The sequence below is a fragment of the Chrysochloris asiatica genome, unplaced genomic scaffold, assembly GCF_000296735.1.
Source record: "Chrysochloris asiatica unplaced genomic scaffold, ChrAsi1.0 scaffold00087, whole genome shotgun sequence".
In the NCBI taxonomy this organism is placed as follows: Eukaryota; Metazoa; Chordata; class Mammalia; order Afrosoricida; family Chrysochloridae; genus Chrysochloris; species Chrysochloris asiatica.
The window spans coordinates 12,034,896-12,060,431 of record NW_006408605.1 but is presented as its reverse complement, the minus strand read 5'-3'; the positions used below and the strand labels follow the sequence as shown (position 1 = coordinate 12,060,431).

The 25,536-nt window shown below is 40.0% G+C and overlaps 1 protein-coding gene across 2 annotated transcripts in view; it reads left to right on the top strand.

Moving 5' to 3' along the window:
- The window catches only part of DIAPH1 (diaphanous-related formin 1), a 186,068-nt gene that overhangs the window by 80,529 nt on the left and 80,003 nt on the right, over positions 1-25,536 (top strand). The window lies entirely within an intron of this gene.

Genomic DNA, 25,536 nt, shown 5'->3' with positions numbered 1-25,536 from the left:
TCCCACTCTCCTCATACCTATTCAGCCAATATATCTGACCTTGTATCTGCCCACAGAACACTGTTGTTCCAGGGTTTTGTCTATAATTCTGTTTGTCTCTGTCCCCTGTAGCCCTTGCAGGCCTCCCCGTGTCTTCACCTGTCTTTATGTACACTTTCCTTAGCCCCTTTCCCTTTTGCACTGACTTCAGAGAGGTGTTCCAGATTCTCTTAAACACAGTGAAGTAGGTCCTGCAGCACCCACTCTTGGTCAGAATTGACTATGAGGCAAGATAAGATGGAAATGTCTATAGGTTTTGCATTTGAACCTAAATGGTGAGAGTACAATTTGGTCTTTTCCTTCTTTCTTGTCTTCTTAATTAATTTTTGTTTTCTTCCTGTATGATGTTCTTGATGTCATCCTTCAGCCCTTCTGGTCTTCTGTCATTAGTGTCTACTGCATCAGAGCTGTTCTTGAGATGGTCTCTAAATTCAAGTGGGATATGTCCAAAGTCATATTTTGGCTCTTGTGGGCATGTTTTAATTTTCTTCGGCTTCAACCTGAACTTGCATATGAGCAGTTGGTGGTCTGTTTCACAGTCTGTCCCTGTGTATTCAATTTGATTTCTGTATATGCCATCTGATGAAGTCCATGTGTATAGTTGTCTTTTATGTTGTTTATAAAAGGTACCTGGAAGGAGTAAGTTATTGGTCTTGCAAAATTCTTTCATGTATTCTCCATCATTTTGTCACCAAGGCTATATTTGCCAACTATTTATCCTTCTCCTGCTTCCAACCTTTACATTCCAATCACCAGTAATTATCATTACATCTTGATTACATGTTTGATCAATTTTCTTCTGAATAATAGTTGTGTTTGTAGTCCCGGTGTGCAGCTGAGGGTTAATGCGCTGGACTGCAAAGTCAGGTTGAACTGCAAGAGTGGTGGTTCAAGTTGACCAGCTGTTCCTTGAAGCCCTGTGCAGGGTCACTATGAGTCAAACAGACTCAACGATACTTAACAACAACAGTGGTAGTGGTATTAACTGGTCTTCCTTGTAACCGTATGAATATTATCCTATCACAGACAACATTGTACTTCAAAACCATGAAATGTTCTTTTGGATGATCACTGTGATGCCATTCCTCTTGAATTTGTCATTCCTGGTGTAGTAAAACATAGGTTTGTCACATTCACAGTGGCCAATGCCTGCCCATTTCAGCTCATTAATGCCTAGGATATGGATCTTTATGTGTTCCATTTCATTTTTGACAACTTAACATTTTCCTGGGTTCATACTTTGTATATTACATGTTCTGATTATTGATGTATGTTTGCAGTTATTTCTTCTCATTTTGAGTTGTGTCCCATCAGCAAAAGAAGGTCTTGTAAGCTTTACTCCATTTCTATCATCACAGTCAACTCTACTTTGAGAAGTCATCTCTTGCCCGGTCATATTTTGAGTTTCTTCCAACCTCAGGTGCTGATTTTCTGGCACTATATCTGACAGTATTCTTTTGCTATTCATAATTTTTTTTCTTCAGGCACGATATCTGACAGTGTTCCTCTGTTATTCATAATAAGCTTTTCAATTGCTAAATAAACATTCAAAAGTAGACTGCTTCTCCTTCTTCCTAGTCTGTCTTAGTCTGGAAGCTCTGCTGAAACCTGTCTACCTTGGGTGACCCTGCTTTAAAATTTAAAATACTGGTAGCAGAGCTTTCAGAATCACAGCAACACATAGCCTCCACAGTATGACAACCTGCCAGACAAGTGGTGGGTTCTGAGTGTACAGGCACACAATAAACACTGACTGAGCCCATTTTCTCCCCTCTTCTACTCTCGTCCTTTGTTTATTCTGTGCATTTGTATCACTACTGATTGTAAGTTGGATTGTCTGCAGTTTTCCCTTGTCATGTTTCTATTATTAATTTTTGTATGTTGTTATGATGTGCCATCGAGTTGGTTCCAACTTCTAGCAACCCAGTGTAAGGTTTCCAAGAGCAACTGGTAGATTTGAACTGCTGACCTTGTGGTTACCAGTCTAGTGCTTATCTTACAGCGCCACTCCAGGTTTCAAATTGGTGTATAATATTTTAAAAACACCCAAGCAAATCTTGTCTTTTGCTATTGTCATCAGTGTTGTCAGACTTTTAAATGCTCTGTCAACTCTCAACTTCTGCCCAAGAAACTGCTTCCTATTCACTAAGGTCTAACTTTCTTAGCAGCTTTGATTTTCTTTCTTTTTAAAATTATTCTTAGAAGCTTCTGTATCTTATTGTAAAAGGTATCACTTAACCAGTTTAATTTAGTTTAGTGGCAGTATTGATTTTCATATAGTAATAACCATCACTTATAAAATGCTTCTGTTTTGATGGAAATTTCTAGATTTAAAAAAAAAATCTTTAGTTTTAATTAGGACTATTAAGTAGTTTGGCACATTTTCTTAATAGCTCAATCTCTGTGGTGCTGTAGGTTAAGCACCAGACTGCTATCTGAAAGGTTGGTAGTTGAAGCCCACCAGCCCCTCCTTGGAAACACTATACAGGATCGCTTTGAGTCAAAAATTACTCCATGGCACTAACAACAGTAGCTGTCAGGAAGCACTAAAGAACGTGTTTTTAAAAATACTAAAGCATGAGCAATTTTCCAGGTATCCTAAATCTCCAACAGTTTAAGGACTTTCTAGGAGAGACTTTTTTTCCCCTTTCAAATATAGTTATAAATACTTAATGTTTATTAAGCTCCAGCAATAGTTTGCAGCACTCAAGCTTTCCTGCTTCTTGTTGACCATAGCATCTATATATGCTTTCACATATTTTCCCACAAGGAACAAGCCTCTCCCTTCTTTGGATTTTCAGTGTTTATTTTGGTTCACTGTTATATTGGTCTGATTTTTTTTTCTTCTATATTTGTCTGCTTTCTTTTCTTTTCAGTGACTATAAATCTGTGGTGATTTAAGAATTGCTTGAGTGTTGAGACTTGTTTTAACGTGTGTGTCTTAGAGACAGAAAGCTTGGGTATCTGTATGTGTGGACATCAGATAGTAGATGAAAGTGCTACAGCCAGCCAGCCCAGTGCCCTGTGTAGTGCTTGTTGTAGTTGGATAACCAACTTGCCCCTGCTTTTCCTGATGTGGTCTTGAGCCTTGCTTGGTGATCATGCAGGAAATCTCAGTGTACACTGTCTCCAAATGGACCCCTTTTTCTTCTCAAAAGAGAATATTTTAGTAAAAAGACTTTGAGCTTCTCAGTTAGCGTTTGGTTTTCTGTTAGGTAAGAAATTACAGGCACTTGAAACTTGAGGACCCAGATCTCCTCAGTCTGACAGAAAAGTTGGCTTTGCTTCCAGTGCTTTAAACATCTACATTATACCGTTAACTAAAAAGACCTTTTACCCTTAATCTTTGACTAAAGTAGATAACTAGTCTCCTCTACCAAATCTGTCGTTCAGTTTTAATATTGATGATAGATTTCAATGATGAATACTTAGAACCACTCCGTAAATATCCTCATTTTCCAGATGAAGAAATAAAGTCTGTCTGTCTGGTAGGTGCTAGAGCGAGAGTTCAAACTCCAGACTAGTGACTGTAGAGTCCCTGCTCTATCCCTCTGCTTCCCAGAAGTATATGTAGCTGCCCTGAGAGTCTCTCAAAACTTAGACCAGGTGAAAACTGGAAGAAAAGAATTGTGCTGGCTTGATCAGCCACTTCTTTCAGGCAGAAATATTGTAGAATTGACAGTGACTCCTAGGAGTATAAGAAAGGGAATAATACAGCAGGGAAAGTAAGTAAAATAGTTAATAGTTAGGGATAGAGAAGAGGAGGCATGTTCTGATTACAATATGAGGGTATGTGAAAAAGTACTGCCATAGTATCATAAAAACCTTTTATTAAAATATCAAAATATGAAGCTATCGTTTCTCAATATATCCTCCATCCCATCTAGGTCTATACACTTCTGAAGACAGTGTTTATATATCTCCAACCCATCCCCGAAGAACTCTTTGATTTATACCATGCCAAAATGGCAGGTATAGCATACTTGAGGGACTCCTTTTAAATGTTTCTTGATTTTGTAGAACAAAAAGAAGTCTGAAGGGACAAGAGCAGGTCTAAAGGGTGGATGGAATAAGGTTTCCAAACAAATTTCTCCTAGGACAGCCCTTGCTACCCTCCAGGAATGAACAGGTACATTGTCATGATGGAAAAAAATTCTTCAGTGCAACTTCCCTGGACTTTTTCTTACCAATGCAGTTCTCCACTTTTCTTAAAACTTCTTCCTTCTAGGTCCCTGTGATCATCCTGTGTCCTTTGAGAAAGTCTATTAATTACCCCTTTGGAATAACATTATTGCCATAACAAGGATATTGTTATGGAATAATAAAAATTGCCATAACCTTCTGAGCTAATCTCTTTGCCTTGAATTGAGCTGGCCCAGCAGATACCCTTGGAAGCCACTGTTTTGATTGGGCCTCTGTTTTGAAGGCACCGTATTGAGACTAAGACAAGTATATTGCTGTGAGAACTTGTCTGCAGCCATCCACTGATCACAGAGACTTGTTTAAACATGTTTTGTTTGGAATAAACCCATGCATATATGAATGGGAGCTGTAGTAGAATACTTTTTGACTTACCCTCATCTATTCAACTGTAACAAAAGTAAACTAGTTGGAAAAAATAACATGCTTGTCTGGTGTAATAGAAGCCCTGCATGGATAGCTTCAGGTCAGTAGTTGCTTATCTTTAGGAAGTTATTTGGACACTAGGTTTTCATCATATTGCATTATTTCCTCGCTGGTTTGCTAAATGCTACTCTCTGCTATTTGTTAAACATGCCTGAATCCCCCTACCTCCTCCCTAATATTGACACCAGGACATCATACCTACCTTTAATGCCAGGAATGGGTACTAAAGACAGCACCTGTCTCACTCATTCTTTACTGTCTGCTTCTTATAGTCAGAGCTCTCAAGGACATGTGTGCTTTTTAATATGAGAGAAAAGCCAAGCAAGAGGAGCTGGTCCTGATATTTCTATTACAGGTTCTCATACCCATTTTTTTCTTTCTTTCTTTCTTTCTTAAGAATTTGCCTCTTCTTTCTGAAGTCTTGCTTCCTATACATCAGCAATTTATTTAGTTCATTTGTTCTCTCCTAGGGAATCTTTTGAATTCAGATTTGATAGGCAGTATCATCCAACTTTTAATCTTCCCAGCACCACCACTCCCCATTTCCCACTTGGCATTACAGCGATCAGCAAGGAGTTTCATTGTGGACTCTGTTCATTTCTTTCTTTGTTTTAATCTTTTTTTAGTGAGCATTTTGATCACTGTGGTTGCTTTGGACCTTATTTTTATGTACAATGTAACTAATTTTTCATTCTGCTTTCCATCTTAGTCTCTTGTTTTGATGAGTTAGTCCCATTCAAAATATAACCTTTTGTAACATAGTATGGTGAGTAATAACTGGATGTTCTAAGTACAATGTCTTTCTTTTTAGATGGTTTCTCTGTTCCAGAAACCTTTAACTCATCATATACAAAAGCTTAGCATCCTTAGTAGGTGTGCAGTGGCAATGCAAATCATTTAAAGTAAAATATGATGAAGTATGAAGTATATAATGGGAACTCTGAGTCTCAGAACAGTGCTATAAATGGTTGATGAAGGAATTTAGAAAGAATTAAGGTCTTGACCAGGACCTGAGAATTTTATTTAATAAGACTAGTATTTTAATTAGGATTTGACTGTGTGGGTCCAGGTTCCAAGGCGCAGGCATGTCTCAGAAGTGAGAACTGTTGGCAACAATGGGTAACTTTGCCTGTCTTCAGGTCCCCTGGCAACTGGTTTCTTTTTAATGGGCCTTGAGGTAGAAAGGGTAGATGTTCTCTTTGTTTTTCATTGCCATTATGAGATCATTCTATCTTCCTCTTTCCTAAAAACCTGAAAATGTCAATCATTATATTAGATTGTATCCCCCCGACCACCCATACCTCACTTTTGTATATCTACTAATGTTGTTGTTAGGTGCCGTTGTGACTCAAAGTGACTTTGTGTACAACAGAATGAAACACTGCCCGGTCCTGTGCCAACCTCATAATTTTTGCTACACTTGAGCCCATTGCTGTTGCCAATGTGCCCATCCATCTAGTTGGGGGTCTTCTTCTCTTTCTCTGACCCTCTACTTTACCAAGCATATCTATTAATACCCCAACCAAAAAAGCAAAAGCCACTGCCATCAAGTCAATTCAGACTCATAGTGACCCTGTAGAATAGAGTAGAGCTGTAAATCTTTATGGAAGCAGACTGCCTCGCCTTTGTTCTGCAGAGTGGCTGGTAGGTTCAAACTGCTGACCTTTCATGTAGCAGCCCAGTGCTTAGAACTCCGGGTTACTTTTTATTTCTTGACCATTTTAGGCCCTGGCCACTCTATCCTATACTACTGTCTTCTTTCTTAGCAATTTCTATGCATACAGAGATGATTCTATCAAATTCTAGCCACAGTTCCTTTGATTCTTGTTTTCCAGTGATCTTGTCCTTTACCTCACTCATTTGCTCCTATGATGATTGCCAACAACTGCAACTCTTCCACGATCTCAATTTCATGCTGTTCATTTCCTATCTTTTTAGCTCGCTCTCCTTAGAATCTTGATCCCAACAACTCTCCAGTTCACTGGGATCTCTAATCTGTTTATCCTGCCTCCTTTTCACTGTCCTTCACTGCCTTCACTCTCCTTCTTAAGCTAAAATTCCATGGTCAGAAATTATGATTGTTCTTTCCTCTTTTCTTCATACTTGATTGGCAGACCACAATCTTGGCTAATCGCAGCTCTATTCACTCTGTACCTGTAACTTTGCAGCTGAGCATGGTTAGAGAAAAGCACGCAGTACCCTCTGTCATACGCTTTCTTCACTTAGTTTATAAGACTACAAGCTCTTATTTTTCCTTCCACTTCACTAGCTCTCATCTGTTCAATTTTGTGATGATGTCTGGAAAAACCATATGGGGATCATGTCTGACTTCCCTTGGCTTCACAAGGGAGAAAGAGAATCAAACTCAAAATCAGCCCACAGCCAATTTCCTGTGAAGCAGAAGTCAGGCATACTTCCACCCCACAACCTTCCTCACCCCCTTCTGACATCGACCATTCCTCCCATAGCACTCTCTGCTTCACATCTGGGTTTGATAATCCACTGCAGTGGCCACACAGATCTCATAATAGTATTCGAGATGATGGGATTTATTAGGGAAGGGAACAGGGTACAATTCAGGATCAAAAAACAACTCAGAATACAGCAGTTCTCCAATTAGGAACACCATTTTTTCTGCCTTACTGCAGACATTCCTTGCTCTTGTCTTTGACCTCTCAGTCATTTTGCCCCTTGGCCTTTGCCTCAGTCCAAGGACCTAGAGCTCATAGCTCATAGCGCACTCTCTATGTCTTTTTTCTAAGTAGGGATCACATACTCCACTCATGCTCTTCATTCTTCGTGGCCCTGGGATCTTCCCTTCCTGCTTCTGAGATGGCTCTTTTTAAAACTAGCTGGATGGAAAAACTAACCAACCCTAGCCTTAGAGTCCTGTATACCTTATTTGCGTGGTCCCACCCATTCACTGGCTGGGAATTAAGACTTTGGATAGAGAAGCCACATCAAGTAAAGTCAAGGAACTGTATGTCGTATCCTTGATGCTGTCAGGCTGTCATATTTTAAACATCTCTAGACCTTTTTTCCCCTAAACTCCTAGATGATTATTTGCATCTTTTCTCTCTTCTCTTTCAACATTGCTTTCCCCATCCTCATTGGTTGTTTTATTCATTGAGAAAATTGAAGCAACCAGAAGAGAACTTCTGTAGACTGCCACCATCACATTTACCTACTTTCTGTCTTCCTCCCTGTTACTAAGACCCTCCTAAAACCTGTCTTTAGACTACAATGAGTGATATGCCCATTTCATCAAATTTACAGAATACACTGAAAATATAAAGTAACATACATTTTGCTTTACTGGAAAATTAAGGAACAGGAGAGTTAAAAGATAAAATCATACAAACACGAAGGTGCTATTGTGTGCTATTGAGTTGGTATAGGGTTTCCAAAAGTAGCTGGTGGGTTTGAACTGCTGACCTTGAAGTTAGTGGTCCAGTGCTTATCCTACGATGCCTCACTAGGGCTCAGCCACTGGAGAGTATTCACACATTTTTGGATGCAGTCCTGTTTGATCCCATGTGGTACATACTGTTCTGCTTCTTTGTTCTTCATGTTTCAGTAATTTCAGTGTGTATAGATCTATTTCATTACATAGGGTAGTGGTAGGGTGCTGTGGAGTCAGTTCTGACTCATAGTGACACTGTATAGGGTTTCTGAGGCTGTGAATATTTACAGGAGCAGAAATTCTCTTCTCCCGTAGAATAGCTGGTAGTTTCAAACTGCTGACCTTGAGGTTATTAACCCGACTTGTAACCACTACGCTACCAGAGCACCTTTCATGATATATAGAAGTTACTATATAGAAATAGAAGTCATTATGTACTGACCCCTCATTCTTTATAATGAATTGGCTTCTGTTATATGAAATAATACAGATTGATACAACTAATCCCTCATTGAGAATTTAAGTTTTCAATTTTTTATATTACTGCTGCAGAAAACATCTTTGTATATTTGTCTCTGCATGTTTCTATTTCTGTATAATAAATTCTTAAAAATAAAAGTTCTGGTTAAAGCTACTGTGTATAGGATTATACTGATTTATACTTCCCCAGTAATAAGGCATTTTTGTTAGGGGAAAGGTAGTATCTTGTTTTGATTTGAAAAAAATGTCTTCAGTTTTATCAGTCATAATCTCAACTCTTCTAAGTTCTTATGCTATTTTACTTTGTTGGGATCTAAATCTCAATCTCTTATTGCATGCACCAGGGGTCAGGTAATAGGAGTTGCTGCTTGCTTACAACCAATGTTTGGGAGGTGTAGAATAAACTAGAAAAGAACATTATTTATTTGCATGAAAGCTGCTGGTGTAGTTTCTACAAAAGACTTATTGGTGGGGATTTAAAGGAGCATGTCATCAGATAAAAAAGATAATTAAACTTTAATTTCTTCTTAAACTGGAGAAATTTGATAGTGTTGTCTGCAGCAGCATGCTCTTCTCCTTTTCACCACCAGATGGCACATGGATCCTCTTCTATTTCGATGTGTCATTGTTACGCCAGGTGGTGATGTAGGCAGTGACGCACTCACGTTAAAGAGAGGTACCCTTTGTTGTTGTTTTCGCAAACTGCTTGATATGCTGCCCTCTACTGGTAAGGAAATATATTTGGAGGACTGAACAGCAGTAATATTAAAAGGGCAAGAAGTTACAATCAACTCTCTTGCAAATGGATCTTGTTCTCCTGAAGCTAGTTATTTATAGAAGCACATTCTTTTGGGGCTCCAGGCTCTGAAGAACATGGGGTTTTGCAATCTTAAGTTTTCTGTCAGAGGGCTAAAGAGAGTGTTCTGTTTTAGTATGGCTGTCTTGCAGTTCTCTCTCTCTGTTTATATCCATAACCTCATTATTTACATATTTTTTATTCCATCTCTCTCTCAATTTTAACTGAAAAGCTGCTTATAGAACATGATAGAATGTACCAATTGATTATATACTGGTATCTAGCCAGATTATATACTGAGTCCATGTCCTTCAGGGAATTCTGCTGGCCAACTTTGAATAACATATGGTGTTACAGTAAGAATTTTGCAGCCACTAATACTTGGTAACTCCTAATTATTCCAAAGTAATCCCTATTTTAGCCTTTCCAGATTTTAATTTGCCTGCATTATTATTCTAGACATACATGGTCTGAAACTGAAACTGTCTTTTAAGTCCAAGATGCCATCCACAATTATCTGCAGATTCCAGATTTGATTGCTAACAAAATGCCCTTCTAAATGTCACTGCCTGAGCCTCAGACTATGAACTAGGAGGATCAGTGCTGCCTAACCTTCTGTCACCTCGATGCAGTCAGTAGTCTGTCTATTACATGGCTGTTTATACCAGCAGTTCTCAGCCTTTAGTGTGGCTGTAAGAATTACATGAGGAGCTTGTTAAAGGTGTAAATTCCTCTGGACTCCACCTCCAGATAGTCCAAGTTGCAAGCATTGTAAAATGGTACACTTTTAACAATACCCCATGTGATTTTGTTACCGAGCTACTAATCTAATTTGATCCTTTGTTTCAGTTTTTCTTTCTTCACTTTCTGCTACAGTCTAGCAGCTGTTTTTTCTCAATAACATTTCGATATCTCTATCAGACTACATATTGTACTAGTATTATCCTTGTTTTTGTAGAGGTCTTTTGAATCAATTAGTCAATCTCTAAATGGTGCTCAGCTACTTCAACCTCTATTCTCCAAAATGTCAAAAGTCAATAGAGAATAGAGGTTGTAGCTACTTAATTTTAAGAATTTTTTTTCTCTACTTGGTCTCTTCCCAGCTGAGTCTTGATACAGCCATTTGAGAAAACAACAACAAAACAAAACCTTTTGAAAGAGGGTTAAAAGAAGTTCTTTGGATTCAGTGAAGTAGCTGAGAACCATTTAGAGACTGACTGGACAGGGGAAGGGAGGAGGCAGGAGGGCAGAGTGATTAGAGGTGGTCCCTCAAGCTGTATAAAAAGATGAAATTGTCAGGTACTGGGGAAGGGATGTGGGTGAGAGGGTTGCAGCTATGCTGCCATCACTCTGCACACGTTTGGCTATCTCTTGCCTTGGAGACCTGGAGTTGGCAGGGATCCGAGCTGTGTTTAGGAGGAGGGACGGGATCTCCAGAAAAGGTGGGAGCAGAACTCGTTTTTTGAAGGTTTTATTGTGAATTGAGTGATAATTTACATGCGAGAACATCGGTTTTGCACTCATCGCATTTCGTTTCATTGCAATGATTACAATCCCCTCCATGCATCATCATTCAACAATATTTGCTTCTATTCTCTCTCTTTTTTTTGATGTACAACAAAACACTTAGTAATATATCATCATTTAAACAACCCAAGAGTATATCCTGCAAGCCTGCCTCCTGGCCGCCAGCAGAATTGGTCTTTAGGGTGAGCAGGAGAGGGATCCAGTGCTCTTTGGCTACAAACTCGAGTCCAGAACTGTTGCTTCATACTTCAAGGACAAGGCACTGGTCAAAGACTCCCATGACCTTCTACTCTTTGGGAATTATTGGATTGCAATGACTCTGTTGATGCTATACAGTCTCCCTCCAAACGTAAGGCTATAAGCAAGTTAGGAAGGACTGAGTACATCTCTCCACCCAATACAGGGTTGCTATGGGTCAGAACCGACTCGACGGCACTTCACAACAGCAACAGTGTTTCTCTGGGGCTTTTCTTTCCATTTTTTTATTATGTGTTTTTTCTGTATAAGTGATACAGGCAGTTCAAAAGTCAAGATGATATAAGATCTTATTCCCAACCTAGTATTCATCCATTTTATCTATGCCTTTCTTCTCATTCTAGAGCATGCACTCCTGTTCTTTCTGCTAATGCTCATATGTAATGATGGACTAAAAAGATAGGTACCCACACCAACTCTATAAATGACGTACAGCCACTATGATTTGAGGAAGAGAGATTTGAAAAGTTCTACTAAGGACCTTCAGACCACTGTTTACTTCACTGGAGCATTGTACTTCTGGGCAGGCGCAGAGCTTTGTATCCCTAGCACACGGGCATTACCCCATAGAGGGGTATGGCCTGTAAAGGAACGAGGTGGCTTCTTGCTTGCATCTCAGTTCTTGTTGTGGAGATGAACATGGTGCCCTATAGCTATCCCACTTTAGAACTTTGGCTCATCACCTTTGGAGCAACATATACCTTTGGAGCTCACAATACAAGGCTAGATAGAAAAAGCAGGAGACAAATTACTTACATCCTTATTATCATTGTTTTTTATAGAAAAAATGCAAAAGAAAAAGATTTGAAGAAAATATACTGGAATACTATGAGAAATCTTGTTAGGATGCAATGTTTGTTTTTCCACCAAGTCTTCTATAATGTGGTTATATTCTTTTTATAATAGGAAGGACAGAAGGGTTAAAATGGAAATTTACCAGGGTCCAGGGTGCTTGGAAAAGGAATTTCTAGAAGCACCAACACCTAATGTACTAATTTCTACAAAGCAAAGTCCTAGTATCCATTTTTAAGAGCAAGTAACATCACCCTTTTTTCCATTCTTTATACTGGACTGCTTCAGTCCTGGAGTGGTGCTGTGGGGTAATGCTCTGGACTACAAGGTCAGTTTGAACCACAAGGTTGGCAGTTCAAATTCACCAGCCACTCCTTGGCAGCCCTATACAGGGTCACTATGAGTCCTGGCCGACTTGACAGCAGTTAACAACAACAACATACAGTTCTGCTAACCACAAGATCAATGGTTCAAACCCACAAGTTGCTCTTTGGAAACCCACCCTATACAGGGTTGCTAGGAGTCAGAGCCAACTCAGCATCACTTACCAACAACATGCTGATCCTAGCCTGCTTTAAGAGTTAATTTCTCACTTTGGAAAAATCAGATTCAAATATAAAAATCTCTGTGTTCTTTTCTAAACCCCCTTGGGCAAAGAACCCCCATCATACAACAGAACAGAAGGTAACCCCATTTCTGAAAGATGAGGAGCCATTCTTCTGCCCTGATCCTGTAGCAGTCACAGCTATGTTGTAAAAGCCAGTGATGCCTTCTTTGGGATCTGTTAGAAGATATAAGACCTCTCCTCTGTGTTGTATATATGTGATTGCTTTTAAATCCCTCTTGCTCAGAGAAACTGTTAAAAATCCTCTGAAGAATGTTTACCTATTTGCCCATTCTGCTTGCATTTTTCTTTTCATCCACGGAGTGAGCGCAGTTGAGCTATTTTGGCTCAGGTTTCAGACTGTGAGGTCAGAGACCAGGGATTGGAGGAGAATATCAGGTGACTTTCTGTAATAGTGACGAAGGTTCTGCCTTCATCCCCCACCCCTTCTCCCCCCTCTCTCTCCACCCTTTCCTGACATCCACCTCAGGAACAAAGAAGGGGAAAAAACCAGCAGCTGCTTCTGCAGAATCAGGCTGGGGGTGGGGTGTTTACCCCATCTGTTCTTTCTGATGTGTTTTTACCCTGTTACTTCCCCTCCTAGACCCCAAATAAAAACGAAGGTATTTCTAAGATCATTTGTTACCAAGAATGGCTTAGAAATCTGCAATTTACTCAGTATTTAGGTGGCGTAGATGAGACAGCAGAAATTAAAGCTGCACCAAGCATCTAGAAAAAGATGAAGGTATTTTGCCTTCTCATTCCTTCTTGTTTATGAATACCTATTTAATGTGAGATCTGCTAAGGGCTTATCATTTATTGTTTCTAATTATTGAAACAGTACTGCCTAGTAGAACTGATCGTCATGTTATAACCAAGAAATCTGAAGTACAGAATTAACCTGACCTTTTGTTACTAAGATTTCATAGCCAGTAAAATAACAGAGCCGGAATTTGAGTTCAGATCTGTTTGGTTTAAAATCCAGCACTTGGTGAAAGGCAGTGGCCAGAAGGTAGGTATGTTCAAAGAGACCTAAGATACCTGTGTCATGGCATTGTACCAGTGCCTTTTATTTTTCACTGTGACCGGTGTCTTGATTTCTTCAACAAGTATATTTTCAACAGAATAAGTGAGATGAGAATTTATGGCTTAAGAGAGAATTGAATACATATCATCCCTCAACAACAGCAAGATAAAATTATGTCAACCAACCATAATGGGCAGACCTTACTTAGATTCAAAATAAATTTTATGAAACAGATTTTGAGACAACTGGAAGTTGGTGTGGTAGTGAATGACATGGTGGCTTTATTTTTCTTAAATCATTATCTTTTAGCAATCTATGTGGTGATGTAGGATAATGCACTGGACTTGCTAGATTGGTTTGAACTGCAAAGGTGGCAGTTCAAACCCACCAGGTGCTCCTTGGAAACTCTATACAGGGTTGTTAATGAGTCAGAACTGACTCAAAGGCACTTAACGACAACATGACTGAAATCATATTGTATGGTATTTTGTATGATATATTATTATATGATGTTATTAAGTACCATCTAGTTAGTTCTGACTCATAGTGACCCTGCATACAGTTTGTGAGGAGTGGCTGGTGAGTTTGAACCGCTGACCTTGTGGTTCAAGCAGACCTTGCGGTCCAGTATTTATCCTACAGTGCCACACCTGGAATTTGGCAGTAGGTAGGGCAGAAGTGAAACAACTTCATTGTTAAACTTGGGTAACGGATACATGGACATTTATTATTTTTGTGTATATCTTACACAGTTTTTTTTAGAACTAGGAAAGCTTTATTTCTAGTATCTATATTGGTGCCTTTTTTCCTGCCTTTGAGATTCACTGTTCCCTTGCATAATTCTGCCTGGCCCCTTTGCTGACACCTCCTTGCTTGAGGCAGTGCCTGTCCTTCCAGTCCCTACCTAGCCACATCTCTGAAGCAGATCTTTTCTTTGCACTCCCATACTGAGTCACCATACTGGGTGTGCTGGGAAAGGATCTGTGAGAAACCCAAGGGATGGTATTGTGAAGATCAAACACATTGTGACGTGCCCAGATTTCTAATGCTGCTTTTCTGCCACCCTTCCAGGACTTCCATCTGCCACCTTCTTAGCTCTCAGCACTAGGTTCTTAACTTTGGGATTCTATCTGACTTTCCTTCAGATGTATCCATTTCTGCCAATTTGTCTCTATCCTTCCTTATAGCTTTACACATCCCATCCATGACATTACAATTCTTTGGTATTTAGCAAATGGGCATTCAATTTAGCCAAAAGGTCAGTGATGGGAATTTAGTTACCTTTGGACAAGAATAACTGTTCATTTAGCATGATATCTGTTTTTCCTTCATCGGGTGTATATCTATGGATGGCTGTGAGATGCCGAATCCTTCCCTCCTGTATATTACAGCTTTGAGAGATGAAGACTGTAAGCCTGGACATCTTCACTTGAGCAGCATGTGACAGGGCCCCCTTACTCTCCTTTTCCCAGAATCAGAGTTCATGGAGAGTCTGATTAACAGTATCCACAGAATATAGAGCCAGTGGCAAGTACTGATATTCCTCCAGTGCTCAAACATCTGAATCCATTTGTTAGATAACTACTCCTGCTGTGGCACTGTAGGGTCAGCACTGGACTGCAAACCACAAGGTGGGCAGATCAAATCCACCAGCTGCTCCTCAGAAACCCTGTACAGGGTCGTTATGAGTCAGAACCAACTCAACGGCACTTAACAGCACCACCATAATGTCAGCTCAGAGATCCAAGTTGAGCACATTAATCTTTTCTTTTAACACATTATGGCACTATGTGAAAATCATAACTGTGCCTTCCTTATTTCACTGATGAAAATCGGTGTTTGATATACTCAAAGTTATTCTTTCAAGTTTCTTCTTTGTCTACACTCAGCAAAACAAAATCACACAGTCTTCCTTGACTCATGCTTCCTAACTTGCTGAGTGATCTCTCGCAGCTGACGGTGAAAACTAAATGATTGTTAATAGAAACTGCTCAGGGGCACAGAGGGCATGGGCCATACCTACCAGGCCTTAGATACGCCTCTGCTGACACACACTTACTGTTTCCTGGGTGGACTTACTGATGTTACCCTCGCAGGAAGTTTGTTGTTATTTCCTGGGAACTTTACTAAATGTTCTAATCTTTCACATATACTTCAAAGATCAAGGACTGTTCCACAAAAACCTTATTTCTTCAGTGAGGACTGTAGTGGTACTAGAGGCCACATTTGTTTTTTTTTGTTTTTTTAACTTCCTGTTATGATTCTGTGCTCATGGCTACCACCATTATCTCATTTTAGGGGCATTGCATAAAATTCCTTGGTTGTGCTGCCTCATGGTAGTCATGGAAACTATAACATATGTTTTCATTTTACTTTGGACCTGTGGATATTTCAAGATGCTTCTGCTTTTTCCACGTTTCCTGTCACTTTTTAGTCATAAGGTACTTGGCTTACTTGAGGTATACACAGGATTATAGAGGGTGTTCCCTGTATAATGGGCATAAATGCCCCAGGCTCCACCTTGCTAAGTCTGGTGTGGCCCTGAGTAAGAGTGAAGGTTAGGTGGAGTTGCTTTATGGCTCATCCTGAGTCTTTTCAGCCTGAGGATGTAACTGGCTTTAGAGGCAGTTTGTGTTCTCAACAGTATTTGCCCAAAGTCCTTTTTCCCACCTCACTTACTCCCCCCTGCAGTTCTTAAGAATTTAGTTTCCAGGATGTTAGACAACTCCCCCACTCCTCCATTTCCTGTTTGTGGACTTCATTGAAGAGAAGCTTGCAACAGGAATTCCTGGGGAAGTGATGGCCATAGCATTTGGACTCCTGAGACCATTAGCTCATTAGCTAAAGTTGGGGAATACTGTGTGTTCCCTTCCATTCTGTGGGTTCTTAGACGCTTCATTACTCCTAACTAGGACTGAGGGCTGCTGACTTGTGTCATCATGTTGATTCCAATTCATAGTGACCCTGCATAGGGTTTCTAAGACTATAAATCTTCACAAGAGCAGAGAGCTTCATCTTTCTCACATGGGAATTGGAACCACCAACCTTATGGTTAGCAGTCTAGTACTTACCCACAGAACCATGGTGCACTGCCGGTATCTTTAGAGACAGGAAATTATTTCCCTTCCTTGTGTCTCAGTTTCTACTCCGAATTTTTTAGTTCAACATAGGTATCAGGTATTGTGACAACATTAATCTGAACTCTGTAGGACTGGTTCTTTTTATGCAAAAATAGTGAAGAAAGAAGAATAAAGTCTCGGTGTTGGGCAGCAGGGGGTGCCCTTTCCCTTCGCTTTACTGGTTGGCACTCCCTACTGCATTCAGCCATTTTAGACGGATTGTTTTTGCTCCCTAGCTAACTCCATTTTGTGTTTGTGACGCAGGAAGAAAAGAGTTTGGCAAGGGAGGAGTCTGGTTAGAGGGAGAGAGGGAGGGCGACAGGCCAAGGCGGGGCTGCAGACGCCTCTACTCAGCAGTTGCTCATCAGGGACATACCTTGCTGCAGGCTGCCTGCATCCTGAACAATAAATGCAGCAAGTCCTTGACAGCTCAGCAAAGAAAGAGGTGTTTGACTGCTGGACACTGACTAATATTAAGAGAATACTGGCTTTTGAAAGAACAGACAGAGTACCACCTCTGCTTGACCTGGATGCTTAGCCTGGATTTGGATCCGCTTTGCTCCAGGAATGTTTAGGGTAGCATTCCAAATGATAGGGTCAGCTAAGGAAAAGTACGCTTTACAGTCAGTTGTCTGGAAAGAATCAGATACCATAATGACTTACTCTGAGGCAGGGAGTCTGACTTTCTTAAAAACCACACACACATGTACTATACACACACATCTATTACATGTAAAGAGAATAACCCCAGGAGCGTCCATGTGCCCATCACCTCGTGGTCACCATCAGCTCACAGCAGTCTTGTTGTATGTACCCTCATCATCTTCCTTCCTGCCACCCCACTTATTTGTGAGTACAGTCTAGTTGGTTGGTTATATCATCTAATCCTTAAGTAGTTCAGCATGTGTCAAATAATAAAGGCTTTTAAAAAAATAATATAATACCATCATCACATCTGAAAAACCCTTCAGCATCATCAGATATCTGGTCAGTGTTTAAATTTCCTAAATTATCTTACAATAGATTTTCTTACTGTTTTTGCAGTCTGTTTGAATTCAATATAAATAAAGTCCATTATAATTGGTTAATGGCTCTTACATATATGTTTTTTTTTAATCTGTAGATTTCTGCTTCCGTGTGTGCTGCCTCATTTATTTTATCTTGCAGCTTGATTGGTCTTAGAGAAAGAGGGAGGATCTCTTAGGCTATTGAGCCATACTTCCCCCTCCCCTTAGAATAGAGCTGCTCCTCTGCAGGATTTCCCCCAGAGGTGAATGGAGAAGAAGGGAAGGAGCAGTTCTCTAGAACCTTCCAAGGGAGCAAGATCTGGAACCTTACTAGAAGAGTGGTTTGTTTTACCTGACACAATAGCCTATTATTCAAAGTCTGAGAAAACCTTGTAGACTGTTCTCAATAGAGAACATGAATATGCAAAGGGACCTCACAATTTGTGTGGAAAATGGGATGAAATGATAATGAAAGTTTTCCACAAACTTTTTAAAGTTCCCTCGGAGCAGTCGACCATACCTTTCCCTAAGCGTTAAAGAAGAACTTTTAAGTTTTGGGACAATATCTTTGCTAGCTTTGTAATTGCTGCATCCATATGTTGAGTCTTGATTCTCAGGAAAAAATAATACTTTTTATTTCAGTGGTAGCCTTGATCAAACTTAGCAGTGTGTCATGGGACTGTTTTTCAGAAAGGAAAAACTATAATCTTGGTTTTTAGAGGTGGGGGCATAATGAAAATATTTTCCTGTCTTTAGGATTATGAAATCCTTGTTCTCCATGACCTTCTGGGAATGATCCCTAAGATGGAGTTAGCTGTAGTTGATGAGATGAAAGCACTTGCTTGATGTTCCCTCTCTCTCTTTCCTTTATGAAATGGGTCAGCAACTGACTTTCAGCAACCACAGCAGGCAGTCTGTTCCCTTGCTATAGTGGAGAGCACAGGTTCTAGAAAGGAAGTTGCAGGGTCTGATGTCTTAGCAAGGCTGACAGGGCACTTATAAAGTCTGGTCCTTGGAGACCCAGCTGGCCACATGCCTAGTCTGAAAGCTGTAGTTCCCATTAGCAGAGGGCTTAGAATCTGCTAAAGAGGTCAGGGGAGCAGCAGCTGGAAACATGGACCCTGGTACTGTTGCACTTGTTACCACAGAGTCAGCCAAGTGCTGAGGGTCTCTCTTTTCTGCCAGTGACTATCGAGAGTCACAGTTATTTTCAAATGAGATTCTTCTCTCTGCTAAGAAGAGATGTGTACCCACTTCTGTTTTTTTCCTTATAAATTTTACTTAATTCTATAAACTGGAATTTGTGGTCTAAGGTTCACCTTCCCAGGTAATGAATGGGTCATACATATGCAAATGAATACTAGATAATTAATAAGAAAGAATGAAGAGTATTGAATATACCATGGACCACCAGAAGAGCAGACAGATCTGTCCTAGAAGAAGTGTAACCAGAATACTCCTTAGAAGTGAGGATGGCAAACTTTCGTTTCATGTACTTTGGACAAGTTATCAGGAGGGACTAGTCTCTGGAGAAGGACATTGCAAAAGTAATGTAGAGACCATGTCTGACCTTCCCCCGGCTTCACAAGTGGGGGAAAGACAGTCAAACTCCACATCAGCCCAAGACTGATTGCTATGAGGCAGAGGTCAGATAATACCGCCACCCTCCAACTTTCTTTACCCTATCCTGACACCAACCGTTCCTCCCACACCTCGCTACTTCTCTGCTGGATTCAATAATCCATTACAGTAGCCGCACAGAACTCACGTACAATACTCAACCATTAGGAAAGTTGACAGGGTACAAATTCAGGATCAGAAACAACTCAGGATTCTGTAGTTCTCTGGTCACCAGTTCCCGTAAAGTCATTCCACAGGCATGTCTCTGCTCCTCAGCCTCTCGGCCATGTGGCCTCTTGCCTTCTGTCCTGTTTCAGCAAGTGTTAGGTGCTCCTTTATCTCTGCTGATGAATATTCAAAGGGCACCTAATTCTGCAAGCTAGTCTTCCACCCAAAGCTACCCGGCTGCTCTGTCCCTCCATGCCACTGCCTCTGCTGCTACCATTTCTACCTTGCTGCTTCACTGTCCAGGTATCTTGAGGTTCAAAGGACGTTTTCCGCTTGTCCTCCTGGAATCATCTATTTCTGCTTCTGAGATAATGTTGTTGTTAGGTGCCTTCTAGTTGGTCCTGACTCGTAATGATCTTATGCGTAACAGAAGGAAACACTGTCCAGTTCTTTTCCAATCTCACAATCATTGCTACACTTGAGCCCATTGCTGCTGCCACTGTGCCAGTCCATCTCATTGAAGTTGGTGGGGGGTGGGTCTTCCTCTTACTCACTAACCCTCTGCTTTACCAAGTATGATGTCCTTCAAGGACTGGTCCCTCCTGATAATATGTCTGAAGTAAGAGAGACGAAGTCTGGCCATCCTAGCTTCTAAAGAGCATTCTGGTTGTAATTCTTCCAACACAGATTTGTTTATTTGTCTGGTAGTCTATGATACTTTTAATATTCTCCTCCAGCACCAAAACTCAAATGCATCAATTCTTCTGTGGTCTTCCTTTTTCATTGTTCAAGTTTCACATGCATATGAAGCCATTGAAAATACCATGGTTTGGATTGGCGCACCTTAGTCCTCAAACTTATGTTTAAAGTGTCTTGAACGCTTTAAATAAAGAGGTCTTGTGCACCAGATTTGCCTAATGCAATACATCACTTTATTTCTTAACTACTGTTTCCCTGAGTGTTGATGGTTGATCCAAGCAAAACTTCAATCTTTCTTCCATTTATCTTGGTGAAGATTTTTGTTTTCTTCATATTGAGGTACAACCTATACCTAACGTCTGTGGTCTTTGATCTTCATCAGTAAGTATGTTAAATCCTCTTGATTTCAGTAAGCAAGGTTGTATCATCTGCATTTCGCAGGTTATTAATGAGTCTTCCTCCAACACTTATTCCTTGCTTTTCATCATATAACCCAGCTTCTCAGATTATTTGCTCAGCACATAGATTGAGTAAATAATGGTGAAAGAATACAACCCTGGCACACACCTTTTTTAATTTTAAACCATTCAGTGTCTCCTTGTTCTATTCAAATGCCTGCCTCTTGGTCTGTCTACAGATGCTTCATGAGCGCAATTAATTTTTCCAGAATACTCATTCTCTGCAATGTTGTCCATAGCTTACCATGATTCACACAATCAAAAGCTTATAAAACACAGATAAACATTTTTCTGATACTCTCTGATTTCATCCAAGATCCATCTGATGTCAGCAGTGATATCTCTTGTTCCACATCCCCGTCTGAATACGGCCTAAACCTACCGTAGCTCCATGTCATTGTACTGCTGCAGCTGTTTTTAAATTATCTTTTAGCAAAATGTTACTTGTATGTGATCTTAATGATATTGTCCAATGATTTCTGCATTCTGTTGGGAGTCATCTCTCTTTGGCATGGACACAAATATGGATCTCTTCCAATCAATTGTTATATGTGTTGTCAAATCAGTTCTGACCCATAACAACCCTGTATAGGGTTTCTGAGGAGCGACTGGAGAGCCTGAATTGCCAACCTTGCAGTTAAAACCAACTTTGCATTCCAGCACATTAACCCACAGTGCCACACCAGGACTATAGAATCCTTCAATATTGTGAGCCGAGGCTTGAATTTTCTTCTTCAGTTATTTCAGATTGAGAAATGCTGTGCATGTGCTTCCTTTTTGGTTTTCTAACTCCCGATCTTTGCACTTTTCATTATAATATTTAACTTTGTCTTCTTGAGCTGCCCTTTGAAATTTTCTGTTCAGCTCCTTAACCTCTTCATTTCTTCCCCTTACTTTAGCATCACTACACTGGAGAACAAGTTTCAGAGTTTCTTTGACATCCATTTTGTTCTTTTCCTTCTGTCCTGTCTTCTTAATGACCTTTTACTTTCTTCCTGTATGATGTTCTTGATGTCATCCTACAACTCTTCTGATCTTTCGTCAGTGGTGTCTAACTCACCAAACCTGTTCTTGAGATGAAGTCTAAATTCAGTTCAATGTCATGTTTTAGTTGTTGTGGACTTGTTTTAATTTTCTTCAGCTTCAGCCTGAACTTGCATATCAGCAAGTGATGGTCTATTCCACAGTCTGCCCTTGACCTTGTTTTGGCTGATGATACAGATCTTTCCACCATCTCTTCCTACAGATGTAGTCAGTTTGATTCCTGTGTAGCATCTGGTGAGGTTCATATGTATTGTCATCTTTTTTATTGTTTTCAAAAGGCACTTGTCATCTTGCAAAATTCTACCATCCTATCTCCAGCATTGTTTCTATCACCAAGGCCATATTTTCCAACTACTGATCTTTGTTTCCAACCTTTGCATTCCAGTTGTCAGTAATTATCAATACATCTTGATTGCATGTTTGATCAATTTCAAACTGAAGAAATTGGTAGAATTCTTTAATTTCATCATCACTGACTATATTGGTTGGTACATAAATCTGAATAATGGTGGTATTAACTGGTCTTTCTTGTTATTGTTGTGTGCTGTCAAGTTGGTTCCGACTCATAGTGACCATGTATTGGGTTTCCAAGAAGCAACTGGTGAGCTTGAACCTCAGACCTTGTGGTTGAAACTGACCTTGCAGTCCAGCGCATTAACTCACATCTCCACACCAGGTCTTCATTGTCGGTGCATGGGTATTATCCTATTATGGACAGCATTGTACTTCAAAATACATCTTGAAATGTTCTTTTTGGATGCTGAGTGCGATGCCATTCCACTTCCATTTGTCATTCCCGGCATAGTTAACCATGTGATTGTCAGATTCTAAATGGCCAGTAGCAGCCCATTCCAGCTCCCTAATAATACCTAGGATATCAAAGTTTATACGTTCCATTTCATTTCTGACAACTTCCTCTTTTCCTTCCATGGTCCTTTTAATAATAGACGTTTACAGCTGTTTCTCCTCATTTTGAGTTGTGCCCTACTTTGAGGAGGCAGCTCTTCCCCAGTTGCATTTTTAATGTCTTCCAGCCTGAAGGGTTCATTTTCCAGCAATCTATCTGACAGTATTCTGATGTTTTCATCATGTTTCAGTTTTCAGTTTTCTGGTGCTGACAGTGTTCTAGTGTTATTCATAAAGTTTTCAGTGACTAAATATTTGGCAGTAGTCTGTCTCTCCTTCTTCCTAGTCTGTCTTATTCTGGAAACTCAGCTAAAACTTGTCCAGCATGGGTGACCCTGCTGGTATTTAAAATACCAGTGCCATAAATCCCAGAATCACAACAATACACAAGCCACCACAGTATGACAAATTGACAGATGAATAGTGAGTTTCTGACATGGCAATTTTTAAAGCTAATTGAAAGGCAAAACCAATCAATCTCCAAGTTAGAGTCCTATATATCCTGTTTGCATGATCCTGGTGTGGTGCTGTGGGTTAATGCACTGGACTGCAAGGTCACTTTGAACTGCAAGATCTGCAGTTCAAACTCACCAGTTGCTCCTCGGAAACACTATACAGGGTCACTATAAGTTGGAAACAACTCAATGGCACTTTAACAACACAACAACAATCCTATCATTTGGAGTCCTGGTGTGGCACTAAGGGTAATGCACTGGGCTGCAAGGTCAATTTGAGACACAAGGTCAGAGGTTAAACTCAACAGCTGCTCTTTGCAAACCCTATACATGCTTGCTGTGGATCAGAACCAATTCGATGGCACTTAACCATAAAACCCTATCGTTTGGTGGGAGTAATCAAGACTATGGATAGAAGAGCCAAATCCAGTATGTCTACTTTATTACTTGTGCTTGATAAAATATAGAGTCAACAAAAAAGAGAAAGATCCTAAATGAGATCTTTAGGAATTTAAAGATCTTTAGGATCTTTAGCCACTGTATCTGATATAGTGGCTGCAACAGTGTAAGGCTGATACAGGACCAGGTAGTGTGTTTTTCTGTTGTACATAGGGCACTTTGAGTCAGAACTGACTTGTTGCTATCTCATAATGCTGCAACAACATCTTAAGTGCAATAGTATCTGCAGACTGAATAAATGCACCATTCCTATAACAGGGCTGAGAAGGCTAATGGGATTGTCTTATGGGTACTATACTTTGACTCTGTGGCTGGTTGTCAGAGGAGGATTTCATCCCAATTCATTGTCAAAGCTAATCAGGGCCAGCTGTCCACTGATGAAAATATTGTAGGTGGTGCTCATAACTACATCTGTCTTGACTTTCTCACAATTAATAAAAATGTACAAATAGCTGTATTAGTCTGCTTGTAAGGAACCCTGATGACAACTGGGTTATGAGTTAGGCTGCTAGCTGCAAGGTCAGCAGTTCAAATCCACCAGCCATTCTTGGGGAGAAAGATGAGACTTTCTTGTTCCATAAAGATTTACAGCCTCAGAAACCCTATAGGGCTGCTTTGAGTCAGAACCACCTTGACAGCACACAACAAATTATCCCACCACATTAAAAAGTCAAACTATTTTAATTTGTTTGTAGTCTTTGCCTAGGCTGTGTCTATAGTGTTTACATGGTGGTTGTCCTGGTGTGACGCTGTGGAATAAAGCACTGGACTGCAAGGTTGGTTTGAACCACAAGGCCGGCAGTTCACACTTACCAGTCACTCCTTGGAAACCCTATACAGGGTCACTATGAGTTGGACTTAACAACAACAGCAATCAGAATTAAGAGTGTTTGTGTGATGCTGCATGATAAGCACTCAGTTGCAAGGTTGGTTTGAATTGCAACGTCAACAGTTCAGACTCACTAACCACTCCTCAGAAACCCTATACATGGTTGCTGTGAGCTGGAACCAACCCGTTGGCACTTAACAACAATGACAAATTCAAATTTTAGTGTGTGTGTTTATCATAATATTTTATGTTTAAGTATCCAAATCATACGTGTACAGGTCAATGAACTTTCATAAAATGAAAAATGAAATTTCTGTTTATGTAATAAGTACCTAGATCAAGAAACAATATATTGCTAAAACCTTAAAACCCCTCATGTCTTCCATTCTAGTTATGACTGCTCCTGCATTCCCCTATCCTCAAGCCAGGATAAACACTATCCTGACCTCTTACTCGAGATTCCTTTTATGTGGTCCCCTTCATCCATAGTATATTTACAAACAGTATTTGCTCACTCCTTAAGTACACATTAAGTTCCTTCAGAATTACAAACTCATACCACTCTGAAGAAACAAAGTTCAGTTATTTGTTTATACCAGTCCTGTTTGATTCTGTTTGCTATATAATTTCTTATATCATGTATTCCCATCTATCTCCAGCCTGGCTTTAAGCCTTGTCTTTTTCATCTCTCACCTAAAGTACTAAAATCTTATTTTGTATCAGTGTCATTGGCAGCCATTCTCTGTTACATATTAATACTGTTGTATATTAATAATTGAATGTTTTTGCCTTTTTCCTAGTTTATAAATCAAATTTGTATCTGTTCCATCCCTGCTGTGAAAACATTTACTCATATTGCTACTCTTCTCTTTTGTTGCTGTTGTTGTTTAGTATCACTGAGTCTTTTCTGACTCATAGCAACCCTGTATAGCGATTTTGAGGTGTAGCTAGTGGGTTTGAACCACTGACTTTATCGTTCACAGTCTTCCCTTTACTGTTGTCCAAATTATTGTCATTGGACAACATTGCGAAGTATGAGTATTCCGGAATACTTAGTTGTGCTCATAAGGAATCTGTACCTGGACCAAGAGGCAGTTGTTCAAACAGAGCAGGAAACCGAATGGTTTAAAATTAAGAAAAGGGGCAACAAGGTTGTATTCTTTCACCATACTTATTCAACCTGTATACTGAGCAAATACTCCGAGAAGCTGGGTTCTATGAAG